Source organism: Podarcis vaucheri (genome assembly GCF_965113315.1).
Source record: "Podarcis vaucheri genome assembly, chromosome: 1".
NCBI classification, from domain to species: domain Eukaryota; kingdom Metazoa; phylum Chordata; class Lepidosauria; order Squamata; family Lacertidae; genus Podarcis; species Podarcis vaucheri.
The window spans coordinates 100,079,104-100,096,414 of NC_138759.1; the positions used below are offsets into that span (position 1 = coordinate 100,079,104).

Genomic DNA, 17,311 nt, shown 5'->3' on the forward strand with positions numbered 1-17,311 from the left:
GTGCTTTCAAACTGCTAGGTTGGCAGGCACTGGGACCGAACGACGGGAGCACACCCCGCCGCGGGGATTCGAACCGCCGACCATACGATCGGCAAGACCTAGGCGCTGAGGTTTTACCCACAGCGCCACCCGCATCCCTAATGGACCTAAGGGGGTTTAATAACTTGATCTCATAAAACTCAGGGGGTGGCTGAAGATTGTTTTGCTGGGCAGGTACAGAAGCTGAGCTGGCTACTAAATATTACATCAAAACTGGTGATGGGACATGACCTCTTCAGAACTTGTGGGCAGGAGGCTAGCTCAGGCGGTCCCACAGCAGACATTACTCCATCTTTATTACTGCTTCCAGCATCACAGAATTTGTCGCCTGACGCAGCTGCCTTATTCTGCCTAAACGGTGGGGCTGGACCTGACAAAACTGATGTCCTGAGGAAGCTGTCCTGCTTCACGTATGTTACTATTATTGTTTGATGTGAGAGGAAAACCATATTGCAGATGCCTTTGGTAACTGTCCTTGCTAGAATTACAGAATACTTTGCTATGATATTTCAGGGACAGAATGGATCTTGCAAATGCTCTGTTGAGCAAAGTGCTGAAATGCTATAAGCATAGAAAAGGTACAATAGGCAGTTTTTCAGGCAGTGTGAGAATGGCCTTTCGTACAGCCTAGTATTGCTTATTATGAGGCTATAGGGTGGGAGGGATGCACAATGGATGTTTACAGACCAGTTTCACAACTGTACCTTTAAAAGGGAAGGAATCTCAGAAACTATTTTTAGCTGCTGCCAGCTTCATTATATTTTAAACTGAAAGACAGATGAATTGCCTTGAGAATACAGCAAGAGGTTTCTTGGAAGCAAAGCTCAAATGGCCACATTATTCATGGCCCAAAAACTATAGCTGGTGAATCCAGAATTGCCATGAATCTGCCCCAGGGGCTTGTGGTGTATACTGTGTCAAAGACCAAATGAGGCAGCTAACAGCTTTTTGCTCAGAGAAGAGGCAGAGCTAGCAGGCTGGATCCAGACTTAGGTTGCAATTTTATTCTCGTTTACCTGGGAGTAAACCCCGCTGAAATCAGTGGAACTTACTTCTGAGTTTATGTTGTTAGGATTCTAGCCTTAGTCATGCTTAGGGTAGACACATTGAAATGAACTGGGCAAGTAATGATTAGGAATGGGCAAATCTGTCAGTTCTTTGAACTTCTCGTGTCCCCCCCCCCCACCAATCTTCAGTTCCGTTCTCCACATTTCCTCATCAGTTTGCAATGCTTTCTCATAAAAATTCTTAAGTGTTTTACTGTGAATTCCTCCTAATATTCACATTTTTGTATGCAGTTTTGCCTAACAAACATAAATTTTCAAAGAAATTTTCCCCTATACAATACAGCTTTTAAATGTTATTTTCTCCAATATATGCATTATTATTCAAACTTTGTCCTAATGTGTCCATTTTTGCACACAGGAAATCTCTGGAGAACAGGACTGCATAATTTGAAGAAGTGCAAATTTTTCAAAGGGTGGCTGTGTTTTGGTTCCCGTATTATTTCAGGATGTGCAAATAAAGTAGGTTCTCTTTCAATGTGAACTGAATTGTATTTTCCCTATCCCTATAATGGTTAGGTCCCATTGATTTCAGTTCAGTGGCGTAGTGTGGGGGGTGCAGGGGGCACCGGCCGCACCGGGCACAACATCTGGGGGGGGCACTCGCACTCGCTGCTCTCTGCCTCTACTAAAATCCACGGGTTAGGGGGCGCAAATTACTTGCCTTGCCCCGGGTGCTGACAACCCACGCTACGCCACTGTTTCAGTTGATCTACCCTAAGCATGGTGGTGTCTGGCTCCAATGGAATAGGTAATATCCGAGTAAGTATCCGAGTAAGTAATACTTCTGACATTGACTATCTCCCAATGTTTTTAATAAGGCTGGAAATCATGGCACTTTTTATTTTAATCAAGCAGTCTACCTAGTACCATACATTGAGTTAAGTTATTAAATAACTCATACAACATGAAGTCAATAGGTAAACTGTGTCAGTTAATGTTGCACATCACACCAATCTCAGAATGACGCGATGTTCCAGGGACATACCCAGGGTTTATGTTTCCTTTGGGAATGAGGAAGAGCAGAGACTGTGGTGTCTTAATGATATATGGTTTACACATATATACAACCTGAGCCTGCAATGGCGGGATTCACAGCATTAACACCCCAAGAGGGTCTTGCTTCTCCCATGGCTACAGCTTTGGATTCAAATGGAAATCAAACATTGCTCTCAAATGTTGCTTTGACTCTCTCTCCAGATTGCTGCTTTACCTCTAGGTCACATCACTGTAAACACTCAACTCTCACCTTTCTCTTTTTCTAACTACCAGCCAGTTGAAGGTGATGGTGGTACCAGCTGTCTCACCCAGATCCGCTTCCTTTGTTCCCTTAATGGCCCACCACCCAGGCCATCACCTCAACAGGAAGCTAGCCTGGCTATTCCAAGAATTAGAAGGGGGGGGGGGAGGCATTAGAAGGGTCTTGGCCTACAGCCTACTCCCACTACCCAAACTCATAACAATAATCCATCAAATAAGCTACAGATAGAGTCAGCAAAGTAAACCAGTCCCAACATGTTTTGGCTTGCAACTATTACTCATAGCATGTTGTCTCCTTCATCTGTGTTTTGTTACACCAAATTCTTTCCCAGGTGCCTTCAGGTTCACTGACCCAGTTTTCTCAATAATACCTAACAGACCCTGTTCAATGTGGCTTCTTCTTTGATGCAAGCAGCACCTTGAATTAAGGCTGTGAGAGAAGAGATGAAAGGTCAACAAAGGTTGCTCCTGATTTGTTCCATGCCAGTTTGTCCCTGTGGTCCAGTAGAAGCTAATGCCTTTGTTTCCCCTTTGCTCACTCACTAAGACAACGGAGCAACAGAGCACTTGTGAAGAAGGGATGTGCCCACTGTTCTCTGGCCAACTAGATAGCACTTTGATATTTGGATCAAAAGTCTTGCTTTCAAGGGGACAGAAGTTATTTCCTGGGGGGGGGGAGAGGAGAGGAGAGAGAAGCTTAAATGGAGAGAGATTTCACCTATGTCCAATCCTGTTCTGTGTCATTGTCTCCTGTATCTGCACTGGTGCTATTCTAGCCCATTAATGACAACATTGTAAATAAGATAACAACACAGTGCCATGTAGCTGGCTAGCCAGATTTGGTTGTGTGATGAGACTGGTGGCAAATAATGTCCACCGTGAATGATGGCAGTGCTTCCTGGATCAGTCCTATGCAGCCAACTGGAAATCATACAGGTAGTAGGATGGTGCCACAACTATTTGCAATGTCACCAAAGGCAAACAAAGTGCATTCAGACTGAGGGCAATGCTTCCTGAATATGAAACTAGTTTTGATCATTATGGCAGCTGTGGAGAGGCAGGGGACTGGACAAACTGGAAGCAATGCCTGTTTATGTAGTATGATTTACTGGTTCGTGTACAGATGATTACTGCCCACTCCCCTACATGCTTATTCATTTTGAAGATGCACATGGGGTGGAGCATATTTGCTTTCTGTTTGTGCGGAGTAGGACCCATTCCAACAAGTTCAAATGATAAGAAAGGAGATTTCAGCTAAATATTAGGATGGTATGAGCTGTTTAACAGTGAAGCAATCTGTGTCTTTTTTAAATTTTTTTTTATTAAGTTTCCAATTAACAAACCAATCTTATCACATTAGTTATACCAAATTATACCAATACATAATACACTCCAAATAATTCGCCAAATTTTAATTTTTTGTTGGGGGTACCCATGCTTCGAGTTCAGTGAAGCAATTTGTGTCAAAAGGAGATGAAGCTTTTTAAGCAGACCACTGATGACCGCCTCTCGGTGATTTAGTAGCGGTGGCTTTTCTGCCTAGGTGGGTGCTGGACTAGATGACTTTTGAAGCTCCTTCCAACTGTATGCATCTAAGATTGCACTGGGAAATACTCCTTAACTACAGCATGCAATTTGCAGCTTATTTCCAACTGTAAATTGGATGATTTTTATGATTTTTAGTGTCAATCTTATGTTGTATTTATTGTACCCCTTGCATGCCTCCTATATATCTCTTTTATCGCTTTAGTTGAAGGGCATTTTTAAAATATAACAAATGAAAAGTAGTCTGTCATACTTGCTCAGGACTCTTTTTCTTTTTCTGTTTAGGTTAGGGTCCTTTGGTCACCATCTCCCTTTGCCATAATGCCCTTTGTGTGACTTGAATTATCTGCACTTGGACAGCGGAATCCTGTCTGTCTTTTACTAAAAAAACAAACAACCTCCACTGAGTTATGTGACACTTCTAAGAAAAAATGCTTCTGACTATAGCCAGAGAGTACTCATGGTCCATGGCATCTGTAAAGATAGATAGATAAAAATCCTGCGCATAAGAGTCATGATATCTTTATAAAACCCTTTGCAAAAATCGACTCTGTTCACAGCTAGGAGTCAGGGACATGTCACAACAGCATAGGAATTTGCTGTTATTTCTGCGGCATGTTGTTTTCCTCTGTTCTCTGTTCCCTTCACTCCTGGCTTTTGTACAACACCCAGGTCCATGTCTCTGAACATCTGATCAACTGTAGTACGTCTTAGTCACGCACAGTTTCTTATAGAATGGGAAGCTTGCATGACAGTCTGGATAGGTTTGGCTATTCCTCATGGATGAACATCCCTCTCTTTTTCCCCTCTGATGCATTGTGAGCATAATGTGTCCTGTCCTGCTGCCAATACATCCACAATAGATGGCACCACTTCTCTGCATACAGATGCACAGGAGTAATTCCACCCCCTGTTGCAATTATTTATTCATTTCTTCTGGATTCTTTTGCCTTCTTGTTCCCTGCCCCCAAGAGAAGAGATGCATTGGGAATTGGACCTATTGTGATTTCTGAAATGAAATGGCTCGATTTGCACTTCCCAGAGTCATGTGCGGATCAGATCACAGCTCTCCATGAGATGCTGCACTTTTTCTGAATGTTGCAACATGATTCTTAGAATGAAAAGATAGATATTTAAATAATCCAATGCAGATATATATAATTTAAAATCCCAATGCAGATCCAAGTGGAGATGGGAATGGATTCATGGTGCAAATGTGTGAAAATGACCAGTACTGCAAATAGTATCTTTCTATCCCTGTTTAATATACAACAGAACTTAATTTAAACCACCTAGACAACTTGAGTTATGATCATCACAGGGACTACATCCTCATGCCTGGTCCTGCCGGCTTTTTAAGATCTACGCATATTGCCTTGCTGTACTGAGTCTACTCTGCAGGTATTGGGTGTGGAGCAGATGGGCATGGATTGGGAAAACTTGTGGGCTCTCTTAGGTTTGCATGATTAGGGGTTGCCCTCTGCTCCTCTACTGGACTTTAACCTGCAAGGGCATGTGGCCGTGCAAGGGAGTGGTGCCCAGATAATGAAATCCCTTTCTTAGTGTTCTGCCCCTTCATTTGCTTTGATTTGCTATCAAGTTAAATGCAAAAATGTATCCTGAGGAGCTAGCACTGGGGAGAAGAGTGGCTAATGAAAGCCCTGTGCTCTGATTTTTTAAAAAATGAAATGGTACAATTCAAACATTGTACAATTTAAATATTGTTTCACAAATGAAACTGTTTTCATTATGCATGCACGTGAAGGGATGGTGTGTGCCCTGATGTGCATAATAAGCTTCAACATAATCAGTTTTATCATGTACTTGACAAAGTAGGCTTTAGTGCACAATAGCTTGTGCCATAGAACATTTGATAGGTACTGTGTGCATTTTCCCTATGAGGAAAGGTTACAGCATTTGGGACTTTTTAGTTTAGAGAAAAGGTGAGTAAGAGGTGACAGGACAGAAGTTTATAAAGTTATGCATGGCATGGAGAAAGTGGCTAGAGAAATATTCTTCTCCTCCCTCTCATAATGCTAGGACTCGGGGACATCAAATGAAGCTGAATGTTGGAAGTTTCAGGACATATAAATGAAAATTATTATTATTATTAGTAGTATGTCTTTACACGGTGCATAGTTTAACTACAGAGTTGGCTCTCACAGGACACAGTCATGCCAGCAATCTAGATGGCTTTAATGGAGAAGTAGACAAATGCAAGGAGAGTTCCGTCCGTGGCTACAAGCCATGATGGCTGTGTTCTGCCTCCACAGTCAGAGACAGTAGTGTTTCTGAATGCCAGTTGCTGAGAACCATGGCAGGACAGCGTGCTCTTGTCCTTGCGTCCTGCTGGCATCCTTCCCACAAGCATCCTTCTGGCCTCTACCAGAACAGGATGCTGGACTAGAAGGACCATGGGCCTGATCCACCAGTTTTTTCTTAGGTTCTTATGATAGGCAACAAAAATAACCCCTCTTAAGCCACCTTCGGAACTCCTCCAATCATTTCAGTGAATGTATGGGAATGGTAGTGAGATTTTACTCCCTACTCATGCTCCATGTTCACAGTTGGGTGAAGGTAGTCGATATGCATATAGATGCTATGGTTTTCACTTCATTGGAGGTGGCCTTCATGCACCTGTTTATATGGCAGCCCCCTACAGGCTACCACTGAATACGTGGCCATCAGGCTGCATCATCCATGGATGAGATCCTTCTATCCCTTCACATGTTCATTGAATCCATAGGCTGGGAAATGACTTTCATTGAACTTAGTGGGTCTGAATGTTTAGGACTTCTCTCTTTGTCTGTTAGATGCTGTTACTATTTTTGCTGCATGAGAACGTGGCTACTGTTTTGGAACTCATGACATCACTCAAGGCTCTTCTGTGTGTGACACTTTACAAAGGTAAAGTGAGAGTGCTTCTAATATTCTCTTCAAAATAGAGAATATATGCCTTTATACGCCCGGAAATGGAGGTGTTATGTCTTCATTTTTGCTCCCATGATGCTTTCTATATGGGTGTAAATTGACTCATGATCTGCTCCCAGGGGCGGCTTTTGAGTAACTTGTGGGATTTTATCCATACTCTAATTGGTAATCCTGCTTCTCCTTTTTGTGTTTATTGTGCTTAGATTATCTGATACAGTTCAATGAAAATCAGTTCAATGAAAGCATGACATGCCCAATTTGTCAGCTACATTACCTTGGTGATTCCTCTCTCTGCTTCCTTTCTTGTCAATGCAGCACCCAAGATCAGAGTGAGCTTGCACTAGGGCTTTCTTTATGTCTGATCCTATTAGTACTCATTTTGATATAGTAGAGTTATTCTCCAAAATGGAAATAAGGAGAGGAAAAGTGTTCACATAATATAGAAATGATTTGAAATCCGTTAGAGTGGAACAAAAATGTAGCTCAAGAGGAAAATGGCATGGAGATGAAAATTAAAAATAATAATGAAACTGGAGTGTTGAGTGCCCACTAAATCATTCCCAAAAATTTGTATAAAAAGTGAAGGTTATTGCATAATCTTTTGGGCTGGATGATGGGAATGGAATTGGCATGTAACTCCCCAGTCACTGTAAATTACAATGATCACTATACTACATTTTATTTTAGCAGAAATGCTGCAGAGTTCCTTATTGGGCCTTGATTGCTTTGCACCTGTGACTCCCTTAGTAGGCAATGCAGAAGAACTAGCTCCATGCACATTTCTGGAATGCTTTTGTGAAATACCTCCATTCATCAAGGGGGTTGTGAGAGATACTGCAACACTTCTTCGTGTCTAGGCATATACTATGAAAGGTACAGTGGTACCTTGGGTTACATATCCTTCAGGTTACAGACTCTGCTAACCCAGAAATAGTGCTTGAGGTTAAGAACTTTGCTTCTGTATAAGAACAGAAATCGTGCTCCGGCGGCGCGGCGGCAGTAGGAGGCCCCAATAACTAAAGTGGTGCTTCAGGTTAAGAACAGTTTCAGGTTAAGAATGGACCTCCGGAACGAATTAAGTACTTAACCCGAGGTACCACTGTACAAGAAAAACTTGTCTCCTAATATACTGCTGTATGCTACCCACTTCCTTGAGTGATGAGTGGTTCCAACTTAAGTACTACCTGGGTTTGGCTTCCTTTGAAGGAGAGAGAGGGAGAGAGAGACAGAGAGACACAGAGAGCATGCACACTAGTCTGGTTTATTACATTTTTTGTAGCATTTCAGTAGTTACCTACAAATATGCAAAGCCTAGGCAAGCAATACACACCCCTCCAAGACAACCACAACAGCCAGAAGTCCCCTCTTTCTGACTCTCTGTCTGTCTGTTCTAAACTGCAAGTTCTTGTTTCATATCTCTCTCTCTCTCTCTCTCTCTCTCTCTCCTCTCTCTCTCCTGACTCCTCATAGCTAGGAAAGTTCCTCAATATCAGTTCAGTAGGTTCCCATTACGATGCAAACTGAGCAAACCCATCCCTCTGCACTCTAGAATGCTTCCCAGTGACTGCCAGTGAATTACTTTCCTCATCTGCCCTGCCCTACTTAATTATAAAAAGTAACCCAACCCAATAGAAAAGCTTCTGTTATTGTAGGAACAGTGTTGGGGAAGTGAAAAAAACTGCTTCTCTTGATCAATTTTGTTGACTGGCCAAACAAACAAACAAACAAACAAACAAACAAACAAACAAACCTATCACTACCCCTATTTGACCCAGAAGCAACCAACTGTTCCTACACTGCCTTTGCTATGTGAGGGGTGTGAGAGAGAGTACCGCTGAGCAAGATTCAGAGAGGGCTGGCAAAGGGGTGGACACCCTGTGGCTGGTTTCTTACAATCAACTCTAAGAATGTGCTACAGAAGTCTAGTGCTGGCAGGAATTTCAAGGTAATACAGCGTGATTAGCTGTCCCAAAGCCAGAATAGCTGCACAATATCTCCTTTTGGTTAACCTGCGTGAATGAGCCTTAGTCGCAAAAAGTTCTCTTACTTAACAATAACATTCTGAATCTTTGTTTAAATTTGTTTTCTTTTTTAACACTCTGCATTAAAAAGCGGGGTACAGAAGAAGCAGCCAAGCCCTCGTACTCTTTGATTGAGCTAGAGAAGTCAGGGCTTCAAATTAGAATAATTTTAGTGGCCAGAAACTCAGACAATAACAAGAGCAATTTTCTTCAAATTTTGCAGGCAAATCTCGTTTGACTTCACAGCAAACCTGGCAATTTTCAGGCCAAACCAATTTGTGTCATTTTTTTCCCCTGGCCAAAATTACAGGGGTCTAAAAATAGGGTTTAGATTATAATGACAGTTTCTGCCTTTAACCTGTGAACATGAAATACAAGTCTCCATTATACTGCAGTTCTTGCTAATTAAGTTGGGGGGGTAGCGACAGGGGACGAAAGTCAAGTAAACCATTAAAGCCGTAGTGTTGCCCTAAGTCAACTATTCTGAGCTTTTTCCTGCGAGCTTTTTTTGGTCTCTCGATACAAACTCAGAGATAGGACTTTAAGTAGCATCTATGAAATGTTTTTGATCATTGTCATTCTGTCTTATTGTCTTTGACAAATGATTGTGATTTGGAGGGCACTTTTGTTCTCTTTGGGAGGGAGTCCTGCAGTGTGGAACAACTGAATAGTAGTGACAGGTTGATTTTAGACCCTAGACTGCAACATGCTGCTATACAAAACTATGGACTGAACCTTAAGCGTAACAACAATTTTTTGTTCCTATTTAAAGAAGCACCCACAGCCCAAAATAATTTTGCTCTTAAACAAAGCTTTCAGATAAACTATAAACTTTTTGAAAATGCTTCACAGATATGTTGGGGGCAGAACCCAATATTGATTCCAACCCATCTGAAGTAGTTTTATTCCATTTATATATGACTTCATACAAAAAGAATCCCAAATATATTTACAGGGGCAACAACAAGGAATAACCACTTAAACAGAAAGGATTTAGATATAGTGTTGAAATCTTATCTGTTATTTAAATATCCCAGTGTACTTTCCGAACTATGTGTCACTATAATAAAACCAATACTTCATTGTAAGACCACTGTTGTTCAACACCTGTTTTCTTAGCTGAGCTCATGGTAAGTGACTCTTACCTGGTTTGGGGTGGGTGCTGGTTTCACCCCCCACCCCAGGAGCAGAAAACCCTTCCCCTCACAACTAGCCATTGGACGTCTCCACAACAGGACACAATGGGTTCTGGGATCACCCAGGTCCACTTAATTCCGGTCCGCTGTTGGAGAATAAAAGCCTGCTGTGGTGAGGACTGTCAACACAGTTGGCGGAAAAGCAACCTGCCTGCCTCACATGTTGGTTTTAGTTGATTAGTATAATGACCTTGCTGTGGTTTAAAAATGGTTGCCATATTTGGAGCCAGGAAGGAATTTGCCTGCAAACACATTGGACCTGTTTGGGGTTTCTGCCTTCCTCACAGCTATTGTTACATCTTTCGGCAAATAAAGCATTGGGTAATCCTTAGTCTGGTTTCTGGGTCCAGGGTGATTGGGGCATTGCCCTGACCTCAGGCAGGTGTGTTCTCAGGGTACCCTAGTAAAGCGGTCTGAATGGAAGCTTCTGTCCTGAAGCCAAGCATGGGGCAGAAGGGCCATAGAAGCTCTATTTTTTACCCATATGTGAATCTCTCTCTCTCACTCTCACTCTCTCTCTCTACACACACACACACACACACACAAACATAACATACTCATCCCCCAGAATAATATTCCAGTACCTTGCTGTAGACAGGCCTTCAATGACTCCATAAGAACGTAAAAAGAGCCTGCTGGATCAGGCCAATGGCCCATTTAGTTCAGCATCCCCACCGTGGCTGAACAAATGTCTGTGGAAAACCTGCAATTGGTACGCAAGCAAGCAGTCTCCCCTCCTGCGGTTTACAGAATCTCCTATTCAGAAGCATGCTGCCTTCCTATGGAGGCAGAGCACAGCCACCATGGCTGGTAGCCATCGATAGCCTTATTTTCCACGAATCTGCCTAATCCTCTTTTAAAGCTATCCAATTTGGCTTTCTATCACCTGTCTGGATGCTTCCAACATTCAGCTTCATTGGATGTCCACAATTTCTAGTTTTATGAGAAACTAGAGCTTTCTCCATGCCATGCATTTTTTATTTTTTATTTTTTGCAGTTCTATCATGTCACCTTTTACTCGATTTTTCTCTAAACTAAAAAAAATCCTACAAACCTTTCTCATAGAGGAGTTGCTCTGTCCCCATCTCATTTTGGTTGCCCTTTTCCAAACCTCTTCCAACTCCAACGTCCATTTTGAAGTGAGAAGACCAGACAGGTACACAGGATTCCAAATGCGGCTACACGGCATTTACATTGACAATTTTGTTTTCCTTTCCTAATGATCCCTTGCATGGAATTTGCCCTTTTCACAAGTGAAATGATGATTACTGCATTACTGTACACTTGTTTACACTGAATTGCCTTTGCCATTTTACCGCCTATGCACTCAGTCTCTTTAGAGCATTTTAGAATCTCTTTTTAACTATCCTGAACAGTTTAGTATCATCAGAAAATTGGGCCACCTCGCTGCTCACCCACAACTCTAGATCATTTATGAACTAGTTAAAAAGCAACATATCCCTCTGTCCATCCATTCAGGGAACCATCCCTTTATTCCTACTGTTTCCTAGTCCACAAGAGGACCCTCTCCTCTTATTTCATAACTGCTCAGCTTACTCAAGAATCTTTGGTTTGGGGATGTCAGCTGGGAATCACTCCTTTGAATTGTTTCAAACTAGATATGTTGATCAAAATGTTCTTTATTGTCACTTTCTTCATGGCTGTCATTGTGCATTTATCCATTTTTACTATAATGGCATCTTCCTTTCTCTCTCCTCCTCTGGGTCTCATTATCTAATTCAAAACTGGCAGGATTCCTGCTTTAATTGGATGGTCTTGGCTGTGTTTCCTGGGCACTGATACGCTGATTCCAAGGTGAAGGAGTGGTGCCCTTGTAGTTGACAGCTGGGATAGATTTTCAGCAGTCGCTGTTTAGAATTGTCACCTTGCAGCTGGGCCTTTGCCCAGACCTTGGACTGGATATTGAATGCCAAGGACCCAGAAGCCAAGTTGCAGCCTTGCACTGTGATCTGGAGTACAAGCTGGTAGCTGTCACTCTGAACAGACACTAACGGCTTCCTGCTGACATCTTCTGTAGACCATGGTGGCCAATTGGGAGTGAAGTGTGTGTGACCAGTCAGCTAATTAGAGAAAACATTGCCTGCACACAAATGAAGCCATTGATGGGAAGCCTCCACTGTATATTCACAGAACTTTTCTACATGTCCAGGTTTTATTAAGTGAGCATTTGCTATAAACTACATTAATATCTAAAATGAAAAGTTCTTAAAGCCTTCCTGGGCATATCACATTTTCCCAGGAAGCCGAAATCCACAATGAGAGACACTTCTTTTAGTGCCAAGCGACAAACACTTTGCACATGCTTAGACACATTCTTCTTTGTCTGATTTTTGTCAGTTCCAGTCTAAGCCCTAGCTCATATTAAGCCCTGATTATAAATGAATCTTTCCACTGGGCTTTGCCAAGGAAGGAATCTTCTGATTTTGTTGACTGTTTTATCATAAACTGAATCCACAGAGTCTATAAGCACCAATAAACTTTTGTGCTTCCCCCTTTATCTCTACAATATATTTTCTTTTAATATTTACTACGGACTATTTTATTACAGGTTAGAAAGAAAACTGGGAATTATCTGACAGATAAAGAACAGAGAAGCGGCTGAACTCTAAATTACGAACCATAGCAAATAACTGTTATAATCCATTTGCGGTTTCCCACCCCGCTCTTCCCCTCCTTCCTTCTCCTGTCTTAATAGAATATAACTGATGTTTCACACTGTGGCCTGCATTATAACTTCACAGTGGCTGTAGAGATGTATTAATGTGCTTATAAATCTTTTATATTTCAGCAGGTTTTTAAAAAATCACACCATCATTCCTAATATAATTTTGAACAGTCATAGTGGATTTTCTGGCGTTGTTTCTTTCTTTCTTTTTTTAACAAAACAGTGAATGACAAGCTTACCCTGGGCCTTTTAACTTCTCCATCCATTCCTTCTCTGGCATCTAAAATATGGCCCGGAGGCTGCATCAATGTTTATTTAGGAAAAACATTCATGACGACATTTCAAAATGTGCAAAGACAGATTAGTTTAGCAAAGGAAATCGCTAATATAATTCTGTTCATCATTTCCAGCGAGATTTTTCTTTTCCTATCGATTCTCCAGTGTGCTCTTCTAGGAGCCAAGCAGAACCCCCTTCTCACAGCTGGACCCGCCACTTAAGCAGAGCTTGGGAGGGGACCATGGCTGAGGTTTTTGCATCACAGGTTCAAGCCCCAGTATCTCTGATTAGGAAGTATCTCAGATAGGTGATAGGAAGGACTAGAGACAAAGTAAAGAATCCTGACAAAAAAAGACTAAGCGTTTGATCTGGTAGGCTGAATTCTGTGGGTCAAACTGAACAAGAGATAATCACATAGCAGGCAACTACAGAACAAGTGGGGAAGTCTGATTCTCACTGCGAAGGCAGCATGTGGGAAGGAAGGGCTTATCTATTCACTTCCACACTGAGCCTGGAACAAACATGTCCCTTGTCATTGTTCACTGCCCATGGGGGAGCCTTAAAAGAAGGTCCCCGTTGGCACCAATGGGACTTCTCTCCTAAGACTTCTAGCCCAACAGTGGATAGTGTGGTGTGGGGACACTATCATGGGCCAGGAGTCATCTTCACCTGCTGAACATCAGCCTAAAGAGGGGATAGAATGACTCAACCTGTAGCTGATCAGCCTTCAAGGACACAGAGGAAAAGGGACGTAAGAGAACCAGCTAGCTTTAGCCTTCTTAAGCAGAGCTTCCAGCTGCAGTCAGATGCTGATAACAATGCTTGTAGTTCCTGGCCCCTGTCTTGCTGCTTCCTGCTCATCTTGACCCTTGACCCCCTGCTCATCAGATTCCCTGAGCCCTGGACTGTCTGACAATGTGGATTGCTCTTCACCTGACCCTTGGACTGGACCTAACTTTGGACACTGACTCTGTCTCCAAGCAAGTACACCTCAGACACTCTTTGGGTTGGTCCCACTGAGCTCTGCACATTGTGGCTTAGCAATGAGACCGACAGACACTTCCATTCCAATCCTGGTTGAGCACTGAAGAGATAAACCCCCTTTTCTTGTGTGCTGCTTTTACAACATTAATTTACATCCCCTGCTATATATTCAAGCACACATCTAGAGATTCTTTCATATTTTACATAGCAAAATTGACAAGCCTGTTAATTCCTGGGGTGAATTAAGTGATATCACGAGAACCACAGTTATCCTATTGTATGTCTTGAATGATTCAAGTGCAGTACATCTGCATTCAGGGTCTCCCTGTATTCATCATAACAGCTTTGAGAAATCACATGAGCTTACTAGTGCTAGGAGGAGGCACACTCATACTCACACCAAACACATCTAGTTTCCTACTCCATGCCATGATATGCGAGTGTGATGAAGTATTTTTTTTTCTCCGTTCACTTTAAATGCCAGGGCTATGTGTCTAAGTAGAATTTTATTAGATTGTTTTTATGGACTAATACAGACAGAGGCAGCGATGGCGCAATAAAACGGTTAGGTTCCCTTTGAGAATTTGGAGGAGCAGACTTTGGTTTTCTGTCAGAACTTCCTGCCACCATCCATCTCTATGGATTGCTGCTTGCAGTGCACACAAGAACTAAATTGTTTTATTGCTATTAACTGCAGATGCTATGGAAACCCAAAATAATTCTTCCCCTATGATTAGGGTCTGTAGAGCCTGCTAGTTGGATCTACCTACGTTTTCATGGCGTGAGTGCCTTGTTTCTGGCCGTCAGAATCGCTTTTCAAAAAAAACTTCAGGCCCCATTCAGCAGAAGCTGGCTTATCACACTTTGAACTAAGTGAAGTAATATGCACATTATCACTGTAAGTTCAGAATCCAGAATGACCCAAATGAACCACTGCAGCTACAAAGCTATTCATGCCCCCCCCACTAATTCACTGATTTTGTGCAATGAGTAAGTATTGTTATAAACAATGAAATGGCTCTATGACCTTTGAAGAACCACTCTAAGAAAGGGGCAAGTGCTGTATCTACATCTCCTAAAGAAATCTACCAGCAAGGCTTTCTTTTTTTTTGCCACATATACACTTCCAACATACTCTGCTGGGGAGAAAGGTAGCCCTTTCAAGGGGCCATATTTCTTCCAAGGGTTCCAGTTGCTACCACCTTGTACAGTGTCAAAGGTATTAAAAATAACTGTGCTACACAACAAAGGTACTAATCAAAGTGTTTGTGTGTGAGAGAGTGCAAGGGGGGAGGGGAGATTGAGAGACAATTTGACCTGTGGTAATTAATTCTGGTAGTATAGTTTGTTATTTTCAGTGCTAATTGCATGCTTCAAAGCAGCTTACAAAATCAAAGCATTAAACTTTCCCCCCATTTTTTTAAGCAAATAAAGCCATACTGCTGGGCTGGAGAAGCTGTGATTCTCCAGCTGTTCTTCTCTAGCTGTTGATACAGCTCCTCTCATCCTTTACTTTTCATTGGCCATGATGACTGTTGGCCATTGGAGTATGGAGGGCTACAGCTTCCCCACCCTACAAAGCCTCCAACATTTCTCTGATGAAATAGGGACATCCCATTCCATAGTGATAATTTTACTGTTTATACTCAACACATCTTAATGGATTGCCCCAGCCACTCTGAGTAGCTTCCAACATATATGCAAACATAATAAAACATTAGAAAGAAAGAAAAATTCCCTATACATGAGTTGCCTTCAGATGTCTCGGGGGTTGGATAACCTCATACCCTCCAACATTTCCCCAATGAAAATAGGGATGTCTTAAGGGAAAGTGGGACATTTCAGGATAAAGTCAGAAAGCGGGACAGCTTCTCTAAATCAGGGACATCCCTGGAAAATAAGGACACTTGGAGGGTCTGCACCCCCTCATAACAGATCACATCATAAAATATCTATATGTTAAAATATCAAAAAATGTTTGACTAAATTAAATGGTTTTTACCTGATGGAATTTCAGTTGCAGAACTTTGCAGTGGAAAAGACCACCCACCTTTCTTCAGAAGGCAGAGGACATGGATGTCTATGATGATATACCTTATTATGAGGTATTATTTGCCGCAGTATGTGTCCATAAAATACACTACTTACCTAGACTAGAGCCTGGTTTTCAATCTCATTGAGTATATTTGCCTTTTTCTTGCTGAAATCTGGAGTGAGCTGTTAAAACCAGTCTTTCTTGAATGCTACCAGGAACTGAATAATCATTGGTAGGTTCTGCCATATTAAGGTGACGACTCTAGCATGTCAAAATGCACACAGCCTCCAGAAGGCAGAAGGTGCAGTGTCCAAATGCAGTGGTGCTACAAGGTTTAGTCACAGGGCCACTGGGCTAAACCATGACTACATTTGGGGGAAATGAGCCAAGTGCAAGCTAGGTACCAAGAAATGCCTGACAATCCAAATTTGGTGCATCTGTATCCAGATCATGAAGATAATAACCTAGATGATGATGATGATGATATAACAATAACAGTTTTCATTTCACTAGGAAGAAGCAAAGTCAGGGTGATGTCATCTAGATGTAGGCAGAACGGGGAGTCCCAATCTCTTGCTCTGTCAGACTTTTCAGGAGTTGTTGAGGGAAGGAAAATAAGAATATATGTATGGAAAAATCTGCACAAAATGTGGCAATCTCATCTTATTTCATGCAAAGCACTTTGAAGCTCTTTGAAACAGCATGCGATCCTTTATCTTTCTTTAGCCTTCATGTGACATGATACTTCTGTAAGTCACTGAGATAAAGCATCACAAGAAGAAAATCTTTTGAATTACCTTGGTGACCTTGCTTTTTCAAAAAATGCAAATGTGTGTGGGAAATGTGATAGCCCAGAAAAGCAAAAGTTGAAGAGAGCCTGTCTTCCCTAAACGAATGAGAGAGAAAGCATCTCTCTCTCTCTCTCTCTCTCTCTCTCTCTCTCTATGTTCTGTGGCGCCTTAAAGGCCCACTGGTTTATTGTTGCAGTGACACGCCCCCCCCCCCGAAACTGTATCCATGGTAGAAATGGCTGTGGAATGGCTAAGTTTGGACAGGGCCAGTGGGCCTATAGTAATTTATCCAGGATCAGGCTGCATACACAAGATACCCTTAAGCCTGTGGTTCCCAATTAGTGGGTTGTTCTAAAGTGAATTTCTTAGGATGTTTTCAAAGGGTTTTGTTCTTTAGATATGTTCCAAATTCTTTTTAATGTATTATTTGGTGGTTTTGCATGTTCCTCTGAAGAAGGAAAACTTTTTCTAAATGTAGTTGG

General features: G+C 42.0%; 1 protein-coding gene across 2 annotated transcripts in view; it reads left to right on the plus strand.

The window, feature by feature from the left end:
* Positions 1–17,311, plus strand: part of THSD7B (thrombospondin type 1 domain containing 7B) — a 633,259-nt gene that overhangs the window by 211,018 nt on the left and 404,930 nt on the right. For both annotated transcript variants that reach the window (XM_082197355.1, XM_082197356.1), the window contains one exon: positions 1,465–1,565. The gene's annotated coding sequence lies outside the window, so the exon portion shown is untranslated. The remainder of the gene's footprint in view (positions 1–1,464; positions 1,566–17,311) is intronic.